Raw genomic sequence first — 25,646 nt, 5'->3', positions numbered from 1 at the left:
AGTCCAGTTGGGCTGCTGTAACAGAATACCATTGATTGTATGGCTTATAAACAAATATGTGTTTCTCACAGTTCTGGAGGCAAGTAGTCCAAGATCAAGGTTCCAGTAGATTTGGTGAGAACCTACTTGTTGATTCATAGATGGCCATCTTCACATTCATCCTCACATGGAGGAAGGAGTGAGGGAGCTCTCTAGTGCCTCCTTTATTAGAACACTAATCTCATTCATGAGGGCTCTGCTCTCAAGACCTAATTGTCTACCTGAGATCCCACCTCCAAATACCATCACATTGGGGATTAGGATTTAAACAAATGAATTTTGGGGGGACATATACTTTCTGTCTATAGTACCTTTCTATTTCATAGATTTGGAAGTCAAACAGCAGGATTAAAGGATGAAAGTTTTTAGGAGAGAGTTTGACATTAAATAATAACCACAAAAATATGGAAAAAATTGGTTTATGGCAGTATTTTTAAGGAAACAACTCTACATATTATGGCATAGTTGAGAAGTGTTATTATTTGGGTCGATATATTAGAAGATTTTATGTGAACTTGCATGATAACATTTGAAGACAGTAAGGATTCTAAATGAAAGAGTAAAGATCTCTTAAATTAATGAAAAAATATAGATCAACAGAAAATGTAGTGGACGTATACGTTGGTATCCATGGGGGTCTTGAACCAATCCCCCGTGGATTCTGGGGAATGACTGTATATTCTTTGTTTGTATTCAGAAGTGTTGATATTGATGGATAAATCAAAGTATAGAGAAAATAATTGTCTATTTTGCTGGAAATTTTTGACATAAAATTAAAATGTATTGACTTGGACATAGCGAATCTTTATAACAATGAAAACTTAAAAAGAAATTTCTGTATAAGAGTAGTTTAATACATTGGGTTCCACAGTCTTTGATCTTCCTGGGCAGCAGTAGTGCTATTTAATTTGGGATTGGGTTCAGTGGCATATAACAAAATATGTGAAATATCTTGAATAAGATAGAACTTAATTGCTATCACAAATGAAAGAATTTTGGAGATAAGGTGGTATGGCTTTTCCTTATATTCATCAAGGACCCAGACTCCTTCTGGCTCAGCACCTTTTATCTTTACAGTATAACCCCTGTCCTTTTGGTCCAGTACAGCTGTTGAGCCTCCAGTCAGCATATGCCCCTTTTAACCAGCAAAAGTGAAGAAGGGGCAGAAATGGGGCACACAACCAAACTTTGCCACATGGCTTTACCCATCTGCAGTTGAGGCTGGGCCATGTTGTCCTTTAATTGAGCAGCAGTATGACCAACTAAAAATTAGATTCTTGTGATGAAGGTGGTAGGGGGGAAGGGATATTATAAGGCTAGTGGTTTTTTTTACAGGAGCACATTTTCACTTAATAATTAAACTAGTTTAATTGTTGGAAAGTTAGAAGAAACATATTCTTTACTTGATTTTACCTTGTCCCTTTCAGTATAGGAATAGTGTCTGTCATTGAGCTGTCTGTCATTAAGACAATTTTGTCATTGTGAATAGTAAACAAACTAGGATAGAAATAAGAAATAACACACAATAAGCTTCATTAAAATTCAGTTATTTAGAGTGAAATTACCTAATTCTTTCGGGCAACTCATGCTAACAAATTGTACTCAGCATAATTACTGGGTTTATACGATCTCTTTTTCCCAGATTAAATGGTTTCAATTTGCACTTATTATGACAGTTGTCCTCTGCACTTGGAGTAATAACATACTGTTTATTTATATATTCTGGGCCCAGAAGCAAGGCTTGCTTTTTCTACTCTCTCCACCTGCTCACCCTCAAACTCCTACAAACACACACACACACACACACACACACACACACACACACACACACACAGTGTTGTTTCTCCACATTGTAGCATAAGGATCATTATTTCCTCTCTTCTTTTTTTTAATCAGAACTAAGTACTTATCAGAACATGCACAGTCCATGGTTCTTCTGTCCTTTGAAGACTGTGTCAGTTTTGTTGTGTGTACGTAAAAACTTACAGCGCTTTAAAGGTTAAAAGAGAATTTTAATGCTTAAAGTAAGTTTAGAGAATGTTCTCAACCATTTCTCTTAATCTGCTTTTCATAACTTTACTAAGGAGTGTAAATGAACAGTTGCAAAAATATAGAGCATGTCCTAAAAGTATTTATAAATTTGCTCATAATCAGAAACTCACTAGGACTGTTTTTTTGAACTTGAAAATATAGATTTATTAATTTGTCTTGAAAAATAAGCAGAAATAATAGTATCTAACAAAATATTGACAAATAAGACAAGGAGAACTTGAACTGTCAGATATCTAAAGTTAAAATCTGACAATAAAAATGATAGTTAAGTCAATGAAAAAGAATAAACATCTGGAAAATATGCTTAAATTTATATAGGTACATAGCATGTGTCAAGACTGTCTAGATAAGATTTCATTCATTCATACCCCAAATTGGGTAATTATTTGTGAAAAATAAAACTTGACTCCTATCGCATGCAATACACAAAAATATATTCCTGATGGATTAAAAAATTACTGACAAAAATTAAGTCATGATTCAACTAACCTCAGGGTGGGGGAAGGACTTAAAAATGGGAGAAAAACACAGAGGGTAAAATATTGATCATTTGATTTCACAAAATACAACCTAAATTTATGTATATGTATATTCACATATATGTAAATGCATTGAAAGGGACTAAAGAACACATGTAAATTTTTTAAAAGAAGTTACTTTATTTAAGTAAATGGGATTGATGTGGAGTGTTGTGTGATGTGGTCTGCCACAATTTACTCCAAGTATTGCTATGTTATTTTAAGGCAACAACAACAATGTAATGATTTAATCATTATTTATTAAATCAAAACAATTACAAATGTGAGAAAAAGCAAACAATTAATGCACAGGCTTATTGAATGACTTTTATGAGTCAGACTCTGAGCCAGACATCATTTCTCCATTGGATATGCATAGTGATACTAGGTTTTAGGTGGTTCTAGTTTCTAGAACTGTGGTTTCTTATATTTGATATGTACAATTAGTGTGATGACTTGATTTTTTCTCTTTGCAAAGTTGCTGTTAAGTTAGGGTGCATCTCAAAATGAATGGTCCAAGCAAATGGGTATTCAAAAGCAATAAAATAAAAACCTAGACCTCACACCTTACACAAAAATTAACTCAAAATGTATCACAGAGTTAAATGTAAGACATAAAACTCGAAAACTTAGCGAAAAATGAGAAAATCTTCAGAACTGGGCAAAAAGTTCTTAGACTTGACATTAAAATCACAATCCATAAAAGGAAAAATTGATAAATTGGACCTCATCAAATCTAAAAACTTTGCTCCACGAAACTCCCTGTGAAGAAGATGTAAAGACATGCTACATACTGGAAGAAAATATCTGCAAACCACATTATCTGACGAGCTCTCAAATTCACAAAAGCTCACAAAATTGTGGTTAAAACAAGCAATCCAATTAGAGAATGGAAAAAAGATATGAATGGACATTTCACTGAAAAGATAGATGGCAGATAAGCACATGAAAAGATGCTCAACATCACTACCCACTTGGGAAATGCAAATTAAAAGCACAATGAGAAAATACTACATACCTATAACACTGGCTAAAATTAAAAATTAGTGATAACGTCAAATATTGGTAGGGATGTGGAGAACTGGATCACTCTTACATTGCTAGTGGGAATGTAAAGTGGTGTAGTCACTTTGGGAAAGAGTAGGACATTTTCACAAAATTATCATGTGACCCTGTTATTACATTCTTGAGCATTTATCCCAGAGAAATAGAAATTTATGTTCACACAAAAACCTGTACATGCTTACTCATAGCAGCATTATTTGTAGAAGCCTAAAACTGGAAACAATGTAAATGTCCTGCGAAAGGTGAATAGTTATACAAACTGTAGTACATCTATACTATGAAATAAAACTCAGCAGTACAAAAGAATGAACTATTGTTACATGAAACACCTTGGATGGATCCCAAGGGCATTATGCTAAGTGAAAAGCCAGTCTAAAAGATTACCCACTGTAAGATCCTGCTTTTATAACATGCTTGAAATGACAAACTTATGAGAGGGAGAACATATTTCCTTGTTGTACTATTGTATTAGAGTTTTGCAAGATGTTACCATCAGGGGAAACTGGGTGAAGGGTTATATAGGAACTCTGTATAAGTGAGTCTACAGTGATCTTAAAAAAACAAAGGAACAATAGCAAACAAAAACCTAACGGTTTTTTCTCAACTAAGTGAAAAGGGACAAAAGACTCAACAGTGTGTTTAGGTAACTTGCCCAGAGTCCCACAGCCTATGAGTAGCAGAGCTTAGATTTGAACTCAGGTCTCTCTGACTTTCAGGCTTGTCTGTATTTGCACAGCACTTGCCATCTTCCTGGAAGGTCCCACTCAAGGTAAATGGCAGTAATTTTTACATGCAGGCTTTGGAAGCCACTTCTCCAGACTAGCAAAGAAAATTGAGATCCGATCTTAGGTTCTAGTCAAACTCTTCTCAACTGTGTTTTCCAAAAGTATCTGGCAGTGCCTCTCATCATCACAAGACCACCTGGAGATTTTGATAAAATGCAGATTCTAATTCAGTCTTGGATGGGGCCCGAGACTGCCTGTTTCTAATAAGCTCCCAGGTGATGCTAAAGCTGTGATCCGTGGACCACTCACTGAGCAGCAAGGATGAAAGGGACTTCTAACATAGCTGTTTGTAACTAAAAGAATGCCTTACAACAAACAGCATTTCAGATGTGGTTAGGATCCTGCACTCCAACAGCAAATGGAATGAGAGAGAAAGGGATCCATTGTTGGAGTGTAGCTTAAGCCTGGCAATCTCATCCATAAGTGAAGACAGTTGACAGGCATTTTGAGTGGAAAGAGAAAAACTAGAGTCAAAGTATAAAAAGTTAAAGTGGTGCTTTGCAGTCAGCTGCAATTATAACAGCTGTTTGTCGTGCATGCGATGTCTACTTTCTTCATTCATGTGTAAGAGAAATTACTGATAAGGTAGGAAGTTTATTGTGACCACAGCCTACACTGTCATCAGGCCTGACAGCTCCATTTCCATCCATTTAAGTATTTGGGGATTTGATTTGTCCTGTTATCTAAACTAATTAAGATCAGAACATCCACAGCTTCCATTTATTCAGGGGTATGCAGGTTTCCCTTTTGTATTTCTGAATAGAACAAAAACATTGTGCCAGAGAGGTTTAGATGCCCTTCTTTCAAAGTCATCCTTTAATTATTAATGCTTTTATCAGGCTTTATGAAAGGTGCCATGTTTCCTGAAGTAACTAAAGCTTGATATGGCTTTATATTATGATGGGAAATTAATAAATGAGTATGCGAACTGGGGAAATGAAGTGTGAAATTGTGTGGTATTTCACAATGTGAGCTTCTTTTGTGATCTGTATTTTATCGTGTTCTGGGTCATTTTCTGGTGGGTTTGCTCATGGGTCAACAGGCCCTTAGGCTGTCATTGCTTCTGTAAAACATCAGGCATGAAAAGTGGAATGATGTACAGCTCTGCCATTGGCCAAGCTGCAAAGCTCTCATTTCACAGGGTGTTGTGCTGACTTGCTTCTTAGAACCAAGTTGTTGCTGTTTTTGTTTTTTTCTTCCCTTTGAATAGTCTCTGATGGTGGAACTAATGACACACAAATCTCTCCTTGAGAAGCTCACTTTCTCACTGGCCTCCTGCCTCCAGTCTTGCCCCCAGCCTCCTGCATTCAGCCTCCACATCACAGCCAGAATGGTCTCCTACAATACACCTCTGATCCCATCAGCTACGGGATAAAGGCTAAATACCTTGGCATGGATTACAGGTCCTTTGTGCATTGGCTCCTGCCTTTCTCTTCAGCCTCATTCCTGCCCCTCCCCCTTCCAGTGTTCCTGGCTGTACTTGTAGTCCTTAGAACTCAACTTGCTTTCTCCTTCCTCAAGATTGACCTCTAAGCTGTTTCCTCTAGTTAGGATGCTTTCTCTCCATTGGCCACCTGGTGAACACCTGATATTTAGCTCAGATGTCACTTCTTCCATGAAGCTGCCTGTCTTAGTCAAAGCTGTTTGGTTTCAGGGCATAGGAACCCACTCAAATTATCGCAAATAAAAACATTTATATAAACGACAGAGCAGGCCACTCCATGGACATTCCCAAATTGGTCAGTAAATATAGCTAGGACTTTGGGGATAGAAGAGGACAGTCAGGAACCAGGGCTGCTCATGTGGTGATGCCTGGTTTCTATCACTTCTCTCTGTGTCTGCTCCATTCTTTTCATTTGAAAAGTGATGTTTTAGCTTCTCTACCCTTTTGTCATTTCAGCTTGTTCCTGGCTTTGCTTGGAGTTACCCTATGTCAGTTTGGCTCTAATTCTATGTGAATTTCAACTCAGCTATCTTCTCATTTTCCCAATTTCAAATTCCCAGGAAGAGAGATTTGGATTGGCACGGTTAAGTCAAGTGGCCAATTAGCTATGGCTGGGGAGTGGGGTCCCACCTTAACATGGGGCACATCTTTCAAGGGTGAAAGGTTGTGTTTGGTTTTGTTGCTCGGATACCATCACTCAGAGGTAGACGATCCTTTTTCTCCCAAGTCCCACTTTACTGAGCTCCTAAACACAGTTTTACTTAACCTTCACTCAAAGGGTATAAGGTTCTCAGATTTTAGGGCACAGCATCTCACTTCATATTAGGAAACCCTTCTCCAAATTCTAGGGTTGTTTTCCCTCTCAGGGTTTCCTTGCCAAATAAGAAGAGCAAGTTCACTTTTTGGAATGGGCATGCTCTCACTGGGCTTATTATAAAATCTTTTTTTTTCCTTTTTGGTTGGTGCAAGGTGCTCAATTCTTTGTTTATTTGGGGGAAACTTGCAATAAAATTTAAAAGGAAATTGGATTTTTTACCCCTTGTGCTGTGAAAATTTATCTACTTGAGTGAGCTAAAGATAGTAAAATTACATTTAGGTTAATATCATTCAACTCTCTAAACTACTTCCTAAGACTATTCCAGTGAGAGTGCTTTAGATGATAAGGGGAAAAATTTTTCTAGGAAAACTTACTTAAGTGGAAATCCTAAAGAAACTCAAAGCTGAAATTGGTCAGAGAATTACAGAGTTTTTTTCTTTAAATACATACCACATCCTATAAATTCTCTCATGATGCCCTATTTTGAGAATTTATCTTAGAGAATACCGGTTCTGTAATAGGGAGAATAAGAATATGGTGAAGATTTTATTGATTATTACCAATGAAAAATACTATTTTTGAGGGACCTATTACAAATAGCCTGCATGATCCTCCTGACAGACCTCTTGTGTCATGCTGGGATTTGCAGAATATATAGAGTGATTTCCTGCTGGGGGTATCAAAAGAAAGCTATACCCGAAGAGAAGAAGAACTGGGTAAATTTTTTTGAATCATCATCTGTCTTTCTCTCTCCACATAACCCTCTTTTTCCCCCTTTTGTTTCTTTTAGCCAGGAGCCATAGAACTTGATTTTTCTTTACGTTTCCCATCTATAAGAGGAGGGTACTCAGATCTGTTATGCTTGCTTCTTATGACTATTTTGGGGGAATCATGTGAATGTACTTTATAAACTGTTGCGTTTTAGAAAGATGAGACACTTTGGGGGCCTCGTATGTACAGTGAAGGGAACAAAGATGCCAAACACATGGGTCCTGCCCTAAAGGGTTAACCCTTAGCTTGGGAGTCAGACAAATCCAGGCTCCTTTCTGGAACATTCTGAGTCAAAAGATTTGGAATAGGGCCTGCTACTATTTTAAGCACCACCCACCCCAGATTATTATTGGGCAAGTTTGGGAAATACTGACAAAAGATTTTACTCTCATTTTCTTCGTTCATGAAGTGAAATGGGAGATAAAGCAAAATGCCTAGCCAGTAGATCATGACAAGGTATGAATAAGGTACCCACATGGTGCTTGGAACTCGATGGGTAATTAGTAAATGGTAGTTCTCCTTTCTTTCAATAAAATAAAGAAGAAATTGACCAGACCCCTAAGGGAAGTGCAAATAAAGTGTCCTGGTGATTCAGAGCAGTAGGAACAAGAGCTTTCATTTGGGAAAAGGAGAGGAGTCCCCTCTGCTGGCCTATCACTATGAGAAGTGGTGCATGTGGTGGGTTTAGTGGGCAGACTCTGGCATTTTATAGAACTTGGTCCTATAAAATGTGGTGTCAAATCCTGGCTTTTTCTTTTAATAGCTAAGTAACCTGGGACATGTCAGTTAACCATATATGCATCAGTTTTCTCATTTCGATAATAAGGATAATAATAAAACCTAACTGATAGGATGTTGTCAGGCAATAAAGCAATCATCCATCCACCCATCCATTCATTCAACAAATATTTCTGAGCACCTGCTCTCTGTTTGACATTGTTCTGGATGTTAGGGATATAGCAGTGAAAAAGGAAGAAGCAGAACATCACCACATGGTCCGTGCTCAACAAATGAGAGCCATTATTATGCTGTAATAAAAAGTCTTCCAGTCCTGTTGTCTGATTTATATGTTATGACCATGGCAGAGATATACATTTCTAGAGCTTTAACTGCTTGCCTGGAGCCACAGAATCAAAATCATGGATCTTAGCTGGAAGGGACCCCAGGGCTCTTAGGAGATATCGTTGATGTTGCCCACTGTATATACATTTGGTAGCTGTTGATGCACAGTGAGTGTGTGCCGCTGTTTACTTTTCTAGAAATGGTGATTGATTGATGAGTGTCTGATCCAAGCACGTGCTTTTATTAAATCCCTCTTGTAAGCCAGGGCTTATGTTTTGAAGTACTTGGTGGTGGTTAGACTTGTAGTCATGGACCATGGAACATAACAAATTTAACAGGTCCACATTATGTGCATAGATATGTTTTGAAGGCAGGGCATTGATAATGAAGGTGAAGGTGAGGGGAGAAGTAAGGATATACCACCTTCATTATCATCAGGCAGGTAATTGAATTAGTCAGTCGCAGTTGGCCAGCAACCAGTTAATTACTATCAAGACTAACATATAAGTAGATTATTGTACTGACCATTTTGTTCCTAGTCTATAGCTTATTTGTTTTGCCAAGGACCCTTTTTGTACAGATGGCACTGGCAATATGTCAAAGGATTTTGACAAAGTACCAAAAAGCCAGTTACTCTTGTTGAACTGTTGTGATAACAGAAATAGTCAAGAAAACCAGGCCTAGTAATAACTAGCAGCAGGAACCTTAAGACGGTAGGAAGAGAGAGGCCATTATTACGTTTTAGAGGCATTTTTCTTGAGCACAAATGTGTGATGTCTTCACCAACTCCCAAAGCTGAGAATTAGCACTGTATACCTTTGTGAATATTAGTGCTATTTGTGTAGTTCATTGATGGTGTAGATGCTACACTAAAGACATTTAGCACTTTTATGCATAATAATTCTTTTTGGTTCTATTTTCAATCATTTAGTTTCAGAAACAGTTTTCTTCACCTTAAAATAGTTTTGGTTTTGAATAGAAATTTGAACACATTTTTATCAAATGAAAGTCATTAATGAACATATTGTTTTCCAGAAAAAAAAATATTGGATTCAGAGTAGACATATATAAATTGGCTTCTAGTTAACAAGTCCTTTGTCAATTGTCTGCATATTCTATGTTTATCAGCTATCATAACTTATATTTGGATATACGTTGATTTGTTTTTAACATTTTTAGATGGTTAGGTAATTATCCAGGTTTACCTTATTATCACTCAACTAATAGAAGAGTTTTCTGCCTTCTGGGAATAAACATATTGCACGGAAAATGAGCAAAGTTGTGCAAAACAAATAGTGGGGTTTTTTTGTAATTGTGCAAGGTGGGACACCCCTGACATTTCATGTTCCTTTTAGGCCAGATGAAGCTTCTGCTCTTGCCAAGGAGATGGTTGTAAAGGCCGTATGCATCCTTGAACATACTGTGGTCTGGACTAAGGAGGGGTCAGGGAGAACTGAAGTGCACTTACCGTGTGCTCAGGAGGCCTTCTCTTGTCATATTGCTCTGTTTCATTCGCAGCCACTAACGTTGAGAGATTTTAGTGTTTCATTGTTGGAAGGGGATGGGGGTGGGGGCAGAGGACTGTGACTGGAACACTATCCGGCTATATCTCGTTTCCCTTATACATCAAAACCCCACCTATGCCCTCATGGTAGCCTCTGAGCCTTTTATTCTCATCCAGATACCACATTTAGAAACAAGATACAGAATCCTAGATGAGTGCAAATGAAATGGTTCTTCAGTACATACACCCTGTGTTGTAGACCGGTGTAGATGTAGTTGGCACAAGAAAATGAAGACCCAGGGAAGGAAGATCAGGGAGGGAGAGGTACCTGGGAATAGTAGTTATACTTTGGTCCCAAATGACCTTGAGGAGATCCTGTTGGTTTGGGGATCTGGTCACTAGAATGGATCATTATGCATCAAATTTAAGATGATGGTCAGACTTCTGCAAAACCCTGGAATGCTCTGCCTGTTGCAGAGTGATCAAAACTCCTAGGCCATCGTTTTTTAAATTGATCTTCACCCAACCTGCAATAGAAAATACATATTCCAGGGCCTTCACCAAAGTTACTGAATTGGAATCTAAATGTGTCCACTAAATGTGGACCCTGGAATCTGCATTTTAAGGTCTGGATGATTCTAGAATTTGAACAACATTGTGTTATGGGGTTGCAGGAATTAAACTCAGATTTCGGAAGACCCAAAGTGACCTAAATCCCGAAGACTTTCTGCTGGAAACAGCTTCCTGATTTTGCCTCTGACCTGACCCATCTAGACCTGAGCAGATAGGCTTCAGTAAGAACAATGACCTGGAGAGCAGAGGTTCTTAACCTGAAGAACTTTAAAATCATACGTTCCTTGTACCATTCCCATCAGTTTTTGACTGAGTAGGTCTGGACTCAAGCATTGATATAAGATCTATAGTCAGAGGATTCTTGGGCTAAGCAAGCTTTTGATTTTGCTTACCTAGTCTAATTTTGCTTCGAAAACAGCCTCCAAGATATTCCTATCTCCTAGTTTGCTTTTTGACCTTTTAAAAGTGCTGGAGTAGCTCAGTGGGTGGACACAGACCAGATTTTGACACTGCAAGATTGATGCTAGAGTATATTGGTCTTTTTAGAGCAGTTTCTCTCCTTATGATTGATCCTCAAGGGAGTAAGTTTTTAAAAGTAAAATATGCAGAGCTCTTTCATGGTTGTTGTCTTCCTTTGTCCTCCCAGAATCCCTTTGAGGTAAAGAGGACAGGAATAGGTTTTGTTGTTCTCCTTTAAATGCTTGTAATCAGAGTGAGTGGTGGAAAATTCTGTGGCAGAGCAAGCTTGGACATGATACATAGACTTGAATTAGCTTGCTTCAAGAGCAAATTCAAGAATGTTTCTTGACCACTAGTGAATCCACAGTTATAGGATACTCAGGTCTACTGCTATTACTAAATCTAAAGGGATTTGAAAAATCTATCTCTTTCTTCCTCTCAATTAAATTATAGTTTCATCTGAATACAGTCTAATTGTATTCTACGTAACAGGGGCTACTCTTCATTGCGGTGCATGGGCTTCTCATTGTGGTGGCTTCTCTGGTTGTGGAGCACGGGCTCTAGGCACACGGGTTCAATAGTTGTGGCGCACGGGCTTAGTTGCTCCAAGGCATGTGGGATCTTCCTGGACTAGGGATCGAACCCATGTCCCCTGCATTGGCAGGTGGATTCTTAACCACTGTGCCACCAGGGGAGTCCCCCCCACTGCAATTCTGAACAAATGGTTAAAGCACACATATTTAAAATCCTTAAATATTCTTACAATTTCAATGGAACTAGATAAGCAAAAAAATTGAAAGGGTATGGAAATGTTTTGCCAAAGAGTAAGTGCTTTTTGTTTGTTTATGCCTCATTAATTGAAAGCATTGTTTTATTGTGAAAAATCCAGTTACACCTTTATACTTAGGTTGATGAAATTAAGTAGAAACTAGCCCTTTTCCATTGAAGGAGACAGTGTATATGCCAAGGTCAGGGAGCAGTGGAGGTTTAGTGATATTTTAGTTATGAAAACTGCCTTGAAATACCAACAACAAAAAGAAGTGATGCTGTGTTTTACCACTGTCTTACTATTTAGAGTTAAATGTTTAGTTATTTTCCTAAGAGAGAGAAGTATTGAATACATTATTTTAAACTTTATTGATTGTTAAAAAGTGTTTATTCCTGCTTTCTGCTTTCTTCTGGCATATGACATAGAAAGAAGGAAAAGTGCCAAATTGTGGATGTTTTGGCTGCCTTTCAGTTGAATTTTAAAAATTCTACCTCATCTAGTACTATTTTTGTCCTATAAGTACTGTTTGAGTCCTTAAACACAGTGTCATAACTAGAAATATTGAAGCTGAGTCATAAATTTCAGGTTGAATAGTCTGAAAATGGCTATCAGATAATGTAACTATAATAAAAAACGAAAAACTATCCATTGATTCCACAGTACAAACTTCAGAGAGTAAGAGTCAACATCATCTTATTCACTTGTACAGATGGACAGAGTCCAGAAGAGCAAGCAGTGATTCTGGTGTTTTGCGTATCCTGGGTGCTTGTCAGAACACGGGGTGGGAAAGGGACTCGTTGCAGGAGAGGTTTCTACCTTTCATGAAAACAGCCTTGGTGAAAGTCTGTGAGGCACCAGTCCCTCACTGCTCCCACTATAGATCCTCTGCCAACACACTGCCCTTAGTCGCCCCTTACCTGGAGTTCCTGCTGCAAGATCAAATACAAATCTCAGCTGCTTCATGGAGCCTTTTGAAATCATCCTAACCCTCAGGGATCTTCCCTTCTCTCAACGTGTGTTGCTTTTTATTTCTGACACACAGCATTCAGTGTATACTTCCCTGGTTATTAGTTTTCCCTTTAAGTATGTTATTCATGGATGGTTCAGTGGTGTATTTCTTGTCTCTCATCCAGAAGGCCAACAAAATGCTTTTCTTAGAAAGACGTCAACGAAAGTCTTAGAAAGACTCCTTAGAAAGGAGTCAACGAAACACTGGACTGATAGGCAGGAGACATGTTACCCCTGGTTCTGCTCTGAATTTGGAGAAGGAACTTTGAGCAGAGCATTTAACCTACCTTTGTTTCTTTCCTCAGCTATTAAATGAGGAAATTGGACTAGATAATCTGCAGATAATCCACTTTAAAATTGTATTTCTGGGACTTCAGGTTCAATGTGGCAGATTGGGTACATGATTTTGTCTCTTGACCTCCTCTAAAAAGGTTGTTAAAAGAATTTTAAAAGTTATAAACTTGCAAATATAAAGGAGAGATTCCACAGCGAGTAAGAGATTAATATATCTTCGGAAAGCGGAAAGTAGAGGACTGATAACAGACTTAGTACAGCAGGAGCTGTTTCATATAAGTGCCCTAGAGAGGAAAGACCCATGAGAATCAAGCTGTTCGGCTTCAAAAACCACATGAAAGCTTCAAGCCTTGGTGATACCAGTGCCATGGAAAGTAGGGATGCTGTGTGGCGCTAAAATCGGAGGATAATGTGGGAGTCTCCTCTGGCCCCCTCTCCCTGCCCTGCTCCCTGAACTTTAGCAGCATACTTCACCCTTTCAGAATATGGGTGACTCTTCTCTAGAGAATTGAAAACCCCCAGGTGGATGGGGGACTTAGGGAAATGTCTAACTTGAAAGAGAGAATTTAAAAAAAAAGAAAGAAAAAAAGGAACTCAGCTGGAACAAACAGTGTAGAAAGGAAGAGAAAATAGAAAAGGTTGAAACTAGAAAAAGTTCTTTAAAAAAACCCCAGATTATTGAAGAAAAGAAATTATCAAAGAAATATTTAAGAATATTTATCAACATAGTAGTTCATAATTCTTTAGATTAAAATGACCTAGCAAGTTGAATGAGCAGTGCCCAGGAGAATGAATGAGAAAAGACTCATATTAGGGAACATCAGTAAAAATTCAGAACAGAAAGCTAAAGAGAAATATTTTAAAGCTTCCAGACTGGGGAGGTATTGAGAGAGATTAGTAATAAAGTCTGAAAAATCAGAATGGTACCTGAATTCTCAACAACAGGATTATAAGAAAGAAGATAGAGTAGTAGTACCTTTTAAATTCTTAGAAGTGATTTTCATCTTGTAAATCTATATTCAGCCAAACACAATGAAGGATGATGCTAAAATAAAGATATTCCACACATGGTTCAGGAACCATGCTCTAGTTCCTGAACTCCATAAAAATAAAAAGGTATACAAGAAAGTTAACAATCATAAGACAGTTACTTGGTTCAGTGGAAAACAGTGTTTATATAGCTTTAACAATTTAAATATTGATTTTACTAAAAATTGTGATGTGTCTTTTGGAAAGCTGGTGGGATTGGAAGGGGGGCTGTAAGAGACTTAGTCCTCATCTTCGAAAGTAGGAAGCCAATAGATAATGAATAGATCTGTGAATTGGTCAATGAGAACATCAACATTTGGAAAAATGAGGGTAAATACCAGAATAGTCTGCTAAAAGAGTGCCAAAGTGTTATATGTGATGAGTAGGACTTGTGGTAGTTGGGAAAAGACTGCTGTTTTCATTGTAGGATCTTAGCACTATTTGACTTTTAACTATGTGTACATACTACAGTACTTTGATTTAAAAATTCTTTTTAAAAAGTTTATTTTCTTTTTCTAAAACTTTATGTATATCCAAATTTGGTATGTATAGTTCTTCTTAAACTTTACTGTGAGACCCTGGAGAACTGTGTGATGTATTTCTTTGCATTCCTTGCTCCCATGCATTTGCTTAATATTTATTGAGTATGTCATGTTGGAACAGGTAGGATGATGCTCCACTCTCACTGGATTTAAAGAAAAAAAGAAAAAGGAGCTTTTTTTTTCTAAGTGGAGATGAATATGAGGCTTTCACAAACATAATGCCTTGGGTAGGTGTAGGCATGGGAGTGTATATTGAAATACACAACCTTTTTTCTCTGTAACTCGTATAAACTTCATAACCCTCCATCCCGCTGAGTAGCTGGGAAGTAATTAAATTTGCCCATTAGAGTTATCTAGTTCTTCTGCTTTAACATTGTCTTTTCATGTACATCTTTGGACAGTTTCTAAATTCAGGTCCCTGTGAGGGGGACTGTTCCTTCTTTTGCCTTCTGCCTTCCTCAGGGAGTGTTTGGATTCAGGCTGATGGAAGTAGTCTCTCTCTGAACATCACCAGTCACTGAGTAGAAGACACACAGGGTAACGTAGAAAGAAACAGGAAAACTGAGTGTGGTGAACTAGCAATGGCTTTTGAAACGTCAGCTTGGATTGACACAATTCACTTCTGTCCCCTTTTCATTGGTTAAAAGAAGTCACATGGCCATTGAGTGCACAGTACTCCTGTGCCACCCAGCTGCGGGCAGCTGAGGTGTGTCTCTGTTACAGCAGATACGGTGCCCTACACAAATCATACGCTTGGGAAATTTTGATAGGAAGAATAGAGAAAAAAGAAATGTACGGGTAGAAAGAAAAGCAGGAGTAACCATTGACTACCATTAAGTCTCAGATTCAACTAAATTAATTTGTGGGGAAAATGTGAGGGGACAGGAAACTCAAAATATCGGGTTTCATTTGGGGGAAAGCAAAAAGCAGAATAATGTACTGATTGGATTGGTGTGGAGCAATAGGAATGAAGGATTGAGAGAAACTGAAACTGTATGTGTGGGGAGAATTGTGCTCAGTAATCAGATGCCCTCTCCAATTAGTTTAGGAAATACTGTTTTATGTGCATAAAAGTGTGATTGCTTCTCCTTAGAATTTTTCTATAATTTTATTAATGTTGACTTTCTCATTAGGAGAAAAATTCAGGTTTCAGAAGTGAGTAAAATGCTTAGGTTGTGTGCATATGTATTTTGATTATGTATTGGAACACATTGCATAATTAAACTAAAATATTTTAATGATATCTCATTTGCTGTATACCTTGGAGGATAATTGTAACTCAATAATGAATTTCCCCTCTAGTGTGTTGTGTTTTTACATAACAAAGGCTGCCTTAATGAACCTTTATCTCATTATAATGTAATACTGATAGTGATTTAAATATCAAAATGAAAGGGAAATTTTATCACAGTTTTATTCTTTTTGGCAAATTAATACTGCTTAATCCATTTATTTTTCTGATTTGAAAATTAGCATTTGGTTAAGATAAAACTTACTGATAAAAGATGTTGACCTCTTTGGTAGCAAGAAAACTTTTGATATTTTATAAAAAGAGAAGGAGATAATTACAAAGTTTCAGGAGCAAGAAATAAAGTAGGCCATCTTAAAATGTTAATTCAGCTAAATCAGAATGAAACGGTTAATAGTATTTTTTTTAATATCTTAAAACAAATCTGTGGCCTACTTAGAACAAAGACAGCATATGTTAGTGCTATATTATTATTTATAGAGGAAGAAGTTTTACCTTATTTTTTTAACCTTAACCTAATTGATCAAATAATTTAAAGCATATTTTTCTATTATGTTTGAATAACTCCACTCATATTTAACAATATCATTCTTTCATCTCTGCCATTCAACTTATCTTTTCTTTAATCATTGATGAAGAAATCATGAAATAGAATACAATTTCCACCATGCCAAAAGAGCAGTAATCAGTACAGTATTTTGCTAGATGTAAGCCAGGGTGACCAATCTAGAAGCTGCCTTCCCAGTTGGTATCCATCCCTGAATCAACGAAGCAGTCATCTGCCAGCCACTATGATAGTGGAAATCACCAGCCGGTCAAGCATGGGCCATTAATTTTGAATGCACTGATAGAGACATAAATTTCCCTGAAAATCATATTGAAAGATAAAATGGCCAGCTTCTTTTAAGGATATTCTGATATAACTCGGGGCTGTTATAGGAACCACTGATTATTTTATAGTTTTATTTTGTTAAAGGAATTTTAAAAGGTTTGATGTTGACCTTGATGTATTTTTAAGTAACAATAAATAATCACTACTAAATCTACACCTTTTGTACTTTTATGAATAGTATATTTAAAGACTTAAGGTCCTATTTTTCTGTTTGGTTTCTATTTTTACCAAATCTTTAGGAATATGTCATTTCAAAAGAGGTAACAGTCTTTTGGTGGAATTACTGGACTGAAAGTACATTGTTTGCTTTATCACTAGAGTTTTACACATTGCCATGAGTTACTTGTATGATGATCCAGGTTTTGGTATCTGCATGACTTCTTCACTGTTTGAGAGATTTAGTCTTAGGATAATAGAAATTCATCATAATGGGAAGCAAAACTTTTAAAAAGTAAAATTAATGCATATATACTGACTTTAAAAATTCCATTTCAAAAACTAAAAAAAATGATTTTCAAAAGAATCATCTTCCAATAAGATAATTCACATAATTCCTCTATTTAGGAATAAATATTAAATTCAGTAGAATCAAGTAAAGAGTAGTAAAACTGATTACTCATTTAACAGTTAGTATTTGTGTAGTACTTAGTAGTCATAGAGCACATTTCATCTTTAAAATGCTTTAGCGACAATAAGGTACATTTCTTGTCAATACTCCTATAAAGAGATAGGCAAGTATTACTAATAAGAATCCGTTTGTCTTATTTAAATCCCAAGCACCTAGTTGGGTCTACCATTTTATATTTGTTTGTTCTAAGAAAATGTCTAACTGCTTTTGGAATATGAATGTGTGTTATTTACCTCCACTGCTAATTTCTTTGGGCTGTTGGTTCTACAAACCTGCCTCTATATAGTTTCCTTAAGTCGTGCAACAAAAACTTGAGCCATGACATAAAATACCTGTCAGTGCTGGTACCCAGTAAATATTTTGTAATAATCTTGACGTAACAGTGGTAATTCCCTTGAAACATAAATTGTTATTCCTGATTAGTGGCACATATTTCAAATGATATAGGTTAAGATTTTAGTTCTATTTTTGCAGAATTACTGTTTTTTTGTTTTTTATTGTATGTTTTTAACATCTTTATTGGAGTGTAATTGCTTTACATTGTTGTGTTAGTTTCTGCTGTATAACAGAGTGAATCAGCTATATATATACACGTATATCCCCATATCCCCTCCCTCTTGCATCTCCCTCCCACCGTCCCTATCCCACCCCTCTAGGTGGTCATAAAGCACCAAGCTGGTCTCCCTGTGCTATGCAGTTGCTTCCCACTAGCTATCAGTTTTATATTTGGTTTTGTATATATGTCCATGCCACTCTCTCACTTTGTCCCAGCTTACCCTTCCCCCCCACCCCGTGTCCTCAATTCCATTCTTTATGGCTGAGTCTTTATTCCTGTCCTGCCCCTACGTTCTTCAGAAACATTTTTCTTTTTCTTTTCAGATTCCATATATATGTGTTAGCATATGGTATTTGTTTTTCTCTTTCTGACTTACTTCACTCTGTATGACAGACTCTAGGTCCATTCACCTCACTACAAATGACTCAATTTCGTTCCTTTTTATGGTGGAGTGATGTTCCATTGTATATATGTGCCACATCTTCTTTATCCATTCATCTGTCGATGGACACTTAGGTTGTTTCCATGATCTGGCTATTGTAAATAGTGTTGCAATGAACATTGTGGTGCATTACTCTTTTTGAATTATGGTTTTCTCAGGGTATATGCCCAATAGTGGGATTGCTGGGTCATGTGGGAGTTCTATTTTTTGCTTTTTAAGGAACCTCCAAACTGTTCTCCATAGTGGCTGTATCAATTTACATTCCCACCAACAGTGCAAGAGGCTTCCCTTTTCTCCACACCCTCTCCAGCATTTATTGTTTGTAGACTTTTTGATGATGGCCATTCTGACCAGTGTGAGGTGATACCTCATTGTAGTTCTGATTTGCATTTCTCTAATGATGAGTGATGTTGAGCATCCTTTCTTGTGTTTGTTGACAATCTGTATATATTCTTTGGAGAAATGTATATTTAGGTCTTCTGCCCATTTTTGGATTGGGTTGTTTTCTTTTTTGATGTTGAGATGCATGAGCTGCTTGTATATTTTGGAGATTAATCCTTTGTCGGTTGCTTCATTTGCAAATATTTTCTCCCATTCTGAGGGTTGTCTTTTCATCTTGTTTATAGTTTCCTTTGCTGTGCAAATGCTTTTCAGTTTCATTAGGTCTCATCTGTTTATTTTTGTTTTTATTTCCCTTTCTCTAGGAGGTCGGTCAAAAAGGATCTTGCTGCGATTTATGTCATAGAGGGTTCTGCCTATGTTTTCTTCTAAGAGTTTGATTGTGTCTGGCCTTACATTTAGGTCTTTAATCCATTTTGAGTTTATTTTTGTGTGTGGTGTTAGGGAGTGTTCTAATTTCATTCTTTTACATGGAGCTGTCCAGTTTTCCCAGCACCACTTATTGAAGAGACTGTCTTTTCTCCATTGTATATCCTTGCCTCCTTTGACATAGATTAGTTGACCATAGGTGGCGAGGGTTTATCTCTGGGCTTTCTGTCCTGTTCCGTTGATCTATATTTCTGTTTTTGTGCCAGTATCATACTGTCTTGATTACTGTAGCTTTGTAGCATAGTCTAAAGTCCGGGAGCCTGATTCCTCCAGCTCCGTTTTGCTTTCTCAAGGTTGCTTTGGTTATTAGGGGTCTTTTGTGTTTCCATATAAATTGTGAAATTTTTTGTTCTAGTTCTGTGAAAAATGCCATTTGGTAGCTTGATAGGGATTGCGTTGAATCTGTAGATTGCTTTGGGTAGTATAGTCATTTTCACAATGTGGATTCTTCTAATCCAAGAACATGGTATATCTCTTCATCTGTTGGTATCGTCTTTAATTTCTTTCATCAGTGTCTTATAGTTTTCTGCATACAGGTCTTTTGTCTCCTTAGGTAGGTTTGTTCCTAGGTATTTTATTCTTTTTGTTGCAATGGTAAATGGGAGTGTTTCCTTAATTTCTCTTTCAGATTTTTCATCATAAGTGTATAGGAATGCAAGAGATTTCTGTGCATTAATTTTGTGTCCCGCTACTCTACCAACTTCATTGATTATTTCTAGTAGTTTTCTGGTGGCATCTTTAGAATTCTCTACGTATAGTATCATGTCATCTGCAAACAGTGACAGTTTTACTTCTTTTCCGATTTGGATTCCTTTTTTTTCCTTTTCTTCTTGATTGCTGTGGCTAAAAGTTCCAAAACTATGTTGAATAATAGTGGTGAGAGTGGGCAACCTTGTCTTGTTCCTGATCTTAGTGGAAATGGTTTCAGTTTTTCACCATTGAGAATGATGTTGGCTGTGGGTTTGTCATATATGGTCTTTATTATGTTGAGGTAAGTTCCCTCTATGCCTACTTTCTGGAGGGATTTTATCATAAATGGGTGTTGAATTTTGTCAAAAGCTTTTTCTACATCTATTGAGGTTATCATATGGTTTTTCTCCTTCAATTTGTTAATATGGTGTATCACATTGATTGATTTGTGTATATTGAAGAATCCTTGCATTCCTTGGATAAACTCCACTTGATCATGGTGTATGATCCGTTTAATGTGCTGTTGGGTTCTGTTGCTAGTATTCTGTTGAGGATTTTTGAATCTATGTTCATCAGTGATATTGGCCTGTAGTTTTCTTTTTCTGTGACGTCTTTGGTTTTGGTATCAGGGTGATGGTGGCCTCATAGAATGAGTTTGGGAGTGTTCCTCTCTCTGCTATATTTTGGAAGAGTTTGAGAAGGATGGGTGTTAGCTCTTCTCTAAATGTTGATAGAAGTCGCCTGTGAAGCCATCTAGTCCTGGGATTTTGTTTGTTGGAAGATTTTTAATCACAGTTTCAATTTCAGTGCTTGTGATTGGTCTGTTTATATTTTCTATTTCTTCCTGGTTCAGTCTTGGAAGGTTGTGCTTTTATAAGAATTTGTCCATTTTTTCCCAGGTTGTCCATTTTGTTGGCATATAGTTGCTTGTAGTAATCTCTCATTATCCTTTGTATCATGTATAGAATTACTATTTTTGCTCTTACTTTTAATGTTAGAAAGAGTGTTTAAGTTTGTGGGTTTCAATGCTTTTTTTCCCCCTAACTCTTCAATGATAATTGTTATTAAAAATTCAACTTTTTTAATGATAAAACTCAAGGTTAGGTCATATAACTTCAGTAATGGAGATAGAAGGTGAGCAAGGTCTACTGGGCATGCTTGGGCCTCACTTCTTGGAGTGATGCAACAGGGATGGCATCCAGTGTGTTCTTTCACACCCAGAGGAGCATGGCCCTCATCTTTTTTTCAGCTCTTATTTCATTTCCATGGTGTAGTGCACATCACTGTGGGAAACCTTGTAAAGAAGATTAAAAACTGGGGAAGGGAAAGCCAGTCTGTAAGCACCTTGTTAAAATAAACCACTTCTTCCTAAGCTCAAGACAGCAAGAAACAGTTTAATAACTATGAAATAAATTCACCACCTGTTTGTGCAGCAGTATCAAAGACTTCTAGCAAACATAAGAATGCTTTGATCCTTTTGAGCCAGAAGAAAATTATGAAGCTCTGAATTGATAGTTCATGGGGAGTTTTCGGACACTGATCAAAGAAAACTGTTATTATTATAGATGAGAAGTTAAAATATTTGAATATAAGCTACTCAGTACATCGTACTTGTTTCAGTGCTGAATTGCATATTTAAAAATTCAAATAGTCTTGTTATGATTAAGCTGTATTTTATTATAGCTTGTATACCCCAAAATAAAAAACATTAAAATGTTTTTAAGCAACTGTGTTTCTTTTGTTAATGGCTTTCAAATTATATAGTTGAGATGGATTGAGGGGGCAGTGTATAGTGTATATTTTATAGAAGCCTTCTAGGTTACTGTAAACTCAGTTGAACAGAATTATATAAATGAGAGAATGTTTTAACATTCTTTCACGATCTTTAGGAAAATTTCCCATAAGTTTTTCAATTATACAATAACATTATATGATTGTAGATTCCACTTTAAGTACTATAATTATACAGCTGAGAGGCTTAAAGACAAGGATACCAAAACTTTTATTATAGCAAGGGGTATGTTTATGGGCATTTTACTGTAAGTATTTGAACATTTGAAATGGAAAACGTAAGAATCACTTGAAAATTTGATTCTGCTATGGGAGAAAATGCTTCTATGTGAACAACACACGACAGCAAAAGATAAAGTTCAGTGTAATTTTGGAGTGAAAATCTAGACATTTCCTGTAGATTTTACTTATCAAGAAAGAGGATATTTATTTTGTAACTGCATGTTCTGGATCTGAGCCACGTTCATGTGTAGTTAATAACTCCTGCCTCTGAAGTCATAGGGAGGCATTTAACAAAATATGTATTGAAATGCTTTGGGAATAACTCTGCCTAAGGATGTGGAAGTATAAACAGGAAAAAAATCCCTACAAAAGAGGACATCTCATTAAAAAGTATGTTGATTAGTTGCAAGAAAGACAGAAGGAAAGGCAGATCCCCGCCTTCTGACCACATGCATCCAAGCCCAGTGCCTGGCACTGAATATTTGCTCTTAAATGTGGCACCCTACCATCCTTCATTCAATAACAACTTCCTCTTGAAAATAGCAGAAAATAATAATGCACAGACCCACAAAGGAAGCATTACAAAGGTAATGGAAAGATCTTTCAGTACTTAAATCAGCCAGTGATTCATGCTTTATTAAAAAAACAAACAAACAGACTTTTGAAATTTAGTCAAGTCTTGGATATTAGTTTCAAACCAGTTCCTCAAAAACTTCACTGAAGAGGAAGAAGAGAGTTTATTAATTTTTGAATTGGCATATTATGTAGATAGCCTATAAGTTCAGGCCCTCATCTCGAACTTACTCCGTAAGTTAGGACAGAAATCCCCACCTTGCTAAATGACTGCAGGACCAGGCTCATGGCCTGCGCCCCCAACTCAACAAGAATATTTAAAGGAGAAGGCTGCTATAGCTGCAGAAGTGTTTTGTGCTCTACTTATGAAACTGAATTCTTTGTCACGTTTATAAATTTAAAAAAAGCTACTGGTAGGCAAATGAGTCACATGCAAAGGAGCCATTCTACCTCTCTGACATCATCAGTAATGGTTAATGCTCTCCTGTGCAGTGCACTAGTCTCTTGAGAACTTCCAGTGCATCCTTAGTACAAAAGGATGTGTGCTGATTGGAACACAGGGATCTGTTTTATCTTACATTGAAGTATGCTAGCACTGAATTTAGATTCATGTGTTATGAAGTAACATTTGAATTAGTCAAAGTTGAGAAACTTAATTAAGAATAATGTCTCTTGTTTTTTCCCCCACAGAAATATTTACAGGACTGAACAATTTGATGACTAATGGACATATTTAAAGGCCATCTGGTACGGATCATGGCAACCAAAAAAATAAATAAGTAAAATTTGTTACCGTTGGCAAGTTCTTATTGCAGTAGAATCATATGCTGAATGGTACCCCTGAGGTTGTTTAACCTTATATATTCTAATAGGTACCTAGCCAATTTTGACTTACAAGGGAAGAATACTTCAAATTGACTACGTGTTAGAAGAGATGAATCCCAAACAAACCCACGTGCAGAAAATGCCATTCAATTTCGTGTGCCTTGCTAAAAGAGAGACTTAAAAAACAAAGAAAGGAAGAAAAGGAAAGAAGAGAAAAGGAAAGAAAAGAAGTAGCAACTTAGTATATCTGAGTGTGGCAAACGCTATGCTATGTGTAGGGTGAAGTTTACCTTCTTACATAAAGAAAGGGTGCACCTCTGGGGTCACAACACAAATGACTTTAGGGTATAGCTAGTAATGTTAATGAGAAAAACTGGCCAGATGTAAAAAACGACAACAAAACAAATGGACAGATAAAACTGCACCTCAGTGTTGAGTGTCAGTTAAAACAAGTACCCTTGGCCTCAGGATCTGGGAATACATAGGGAGCAGAGGAAACTAATTGTTCCCATGTGGAGATATGGGTCCAGTGATGCCAGATTTTTTACAACTCTTCAAGAGACACTTTTTATGTGAAATCTTTTCATTTTGAAATGTTTACTCAGAATTCAAATTCAAGGGAAGAGTTAGGAAAAATTCTTGCAAGCTAAACAAAATCTACTTTGGGGACTAGATTTAGACCCTTGTCATAGATCTTCAATTTGTTCTTTCTGAGTTAGCTAAATGAGTTATGTTTGTAAGGTTGTAGAGGAAGTGTTAATGCTTCCTAATATATGAATGAAAAAAGAGACTAGGTTACATTTATTGCTGAGCAGGTGAGGGCTTTAACTGTGACATCAGATTGCCTGTGTTTATATTTTGGCTGCGTTCTGTGGGCAAGTTACCAATACTCTGTGTGTCCAGTTTTCACTTCAGTAAAGTGGGAATGATAATGGTACAAATTTCATAGAGTTGCTGTAAGGATTCAGATGAGCTAATCTATATATAGTGCTTATTAGTACAGTGCCTGGCATATAGTAATTGCTCGATAACATTGGCTGTTGTTACTTCACAATAAAATGATATTCAGAGGATTTGCTTTTTGTTGAACTTGAAGAAAACATCCCCTAAGAATGTAGAGAGTTTGTTTTATGTTGAAGAATATGCGTTGAGAGGATAGATTCTGGAGGCTGCAAGCCAGGATTTAAATCCCTACTCTACTGTTGTGTAACCAGAGCAAGTTAGTTAATTTTCCTAAGCTTTAGATCTGTTATCTATAAAATGGGAATAATAACTGGTACTTAAAAGTCATAAGAATTCAGTGAGATAATAACGCATAAGGTCAACATCTGGCGTATAAGTCGATAAATGTTACTTGCTGTTATTAATATTCTTTTCCCATTCTTTAGAAGTTCCATATTTGTGAGCACTTTTTATTCATTTATTTATTTATTTTTAATGTGGAATCTTTTTAAAATTTTATTTATTTTTTTGGTTGCTTTGGGTCTTTGTTGCTGCGCGTGGGCTTTCTCTAGTTGTGGCGAGCAGGGGCTACTCTTCATTGCAGTGCGTGGGCTTCTCATTGCGGTGGTTTCTCTTGTTGCAGAGCACAGGCTCTAGGTGCGTGGGCTTCAGTAGTTGCGGCACGTGGGATCAGTAGTTGTGGCGAGCAGGCTCTAGAGTGCAGGCTCAGTAGTTATGGCGCACGGGCTTAGTTGCTCCGTGGCATGTGAGATCTTCCTGGACCAGGGCTCGAACCCGTGTCCCCTGCCTTGGCAGGCGGAGTCCCTGCAAGCACTTTTAAAAATCAGTCTATAGAGAATTCCCTGGTGGCACAGCCTGCCACTGCAGGGGACACAGTTTCGAGCCCTGGTCTGGGAAGATCCCACATGCCACGGAGCAACTAAGCCTGTGCACCACAACTACTGAGCCTGTGCTCTAGAGCCCACGAGCCACAACTACTGAAGCCCTCATGCAGCAACGAAGATCCGACGCAGCCAAAAAAATAAATAATATAAACAAATTTATAAAAAAACCAAAAAAATCCATTTATATCTCATTATATGTATTTAAAGGAACTATATCACCTAAAAAATTGAAGTATAATTGATTTACAATGATTCAGGTGTAATTATATCATTTTATTTAAATTAAGCTTTATCTTGATGAACCATATTACAACAGTGGTTTTCAACAAGGGCGATTTTTGATTTGACCTTCTAGAAGATATTTGGCAATGT

General features: G+C 37.0%; 1 protein-coding gene across 16 annotated transcripts in view; it reads left to right on the top strand.

Moving 5' to 3' along the window:
• Nucleotides 1–25,646, top strand: part of PAM (peptidylglycine alpha-amidating monooxygenase) — a 286,118-nt gene that overhangs the window by 97,772 nt on the left and 162,700 nt on the right. For 13 of the 16 annotated variants that reach the window (XM_033408473.2, XM_049707362.1, XM_033408476.2 and 10 more), the window contains one exon: nt 23,293–23,349. The exons of the other annotated variants lie outside the window; for them this stretch is intronic. The gene's annotated coding sequence lies outside the window, so the exon portion shown is untranslated. The remainder of the gene's footprint in view (nt 1–23,292; nt 23,350–25,646) is intronic. 16 annotated transcript variants of the gene reach the window in all.

The sequence above is a fragment of the Orcinus orca genome, chromosome 3 (assembly GCF_937001465.1).
Source record: "Orcinus orca chromosome 3, mOrcOrc1.1, whole genome shotgun sequence".
Lineage (NCBI taxonomy): Eukaryota > Metazoa > Chordata > Mammalia > Artiodactyla > Delphinidae > Orcinus > Orcinus orca.
Note: the sequence above shows the minus strand (reverse complement) of the source record. Positions and strands in the feature narration are given on the sequence as shown.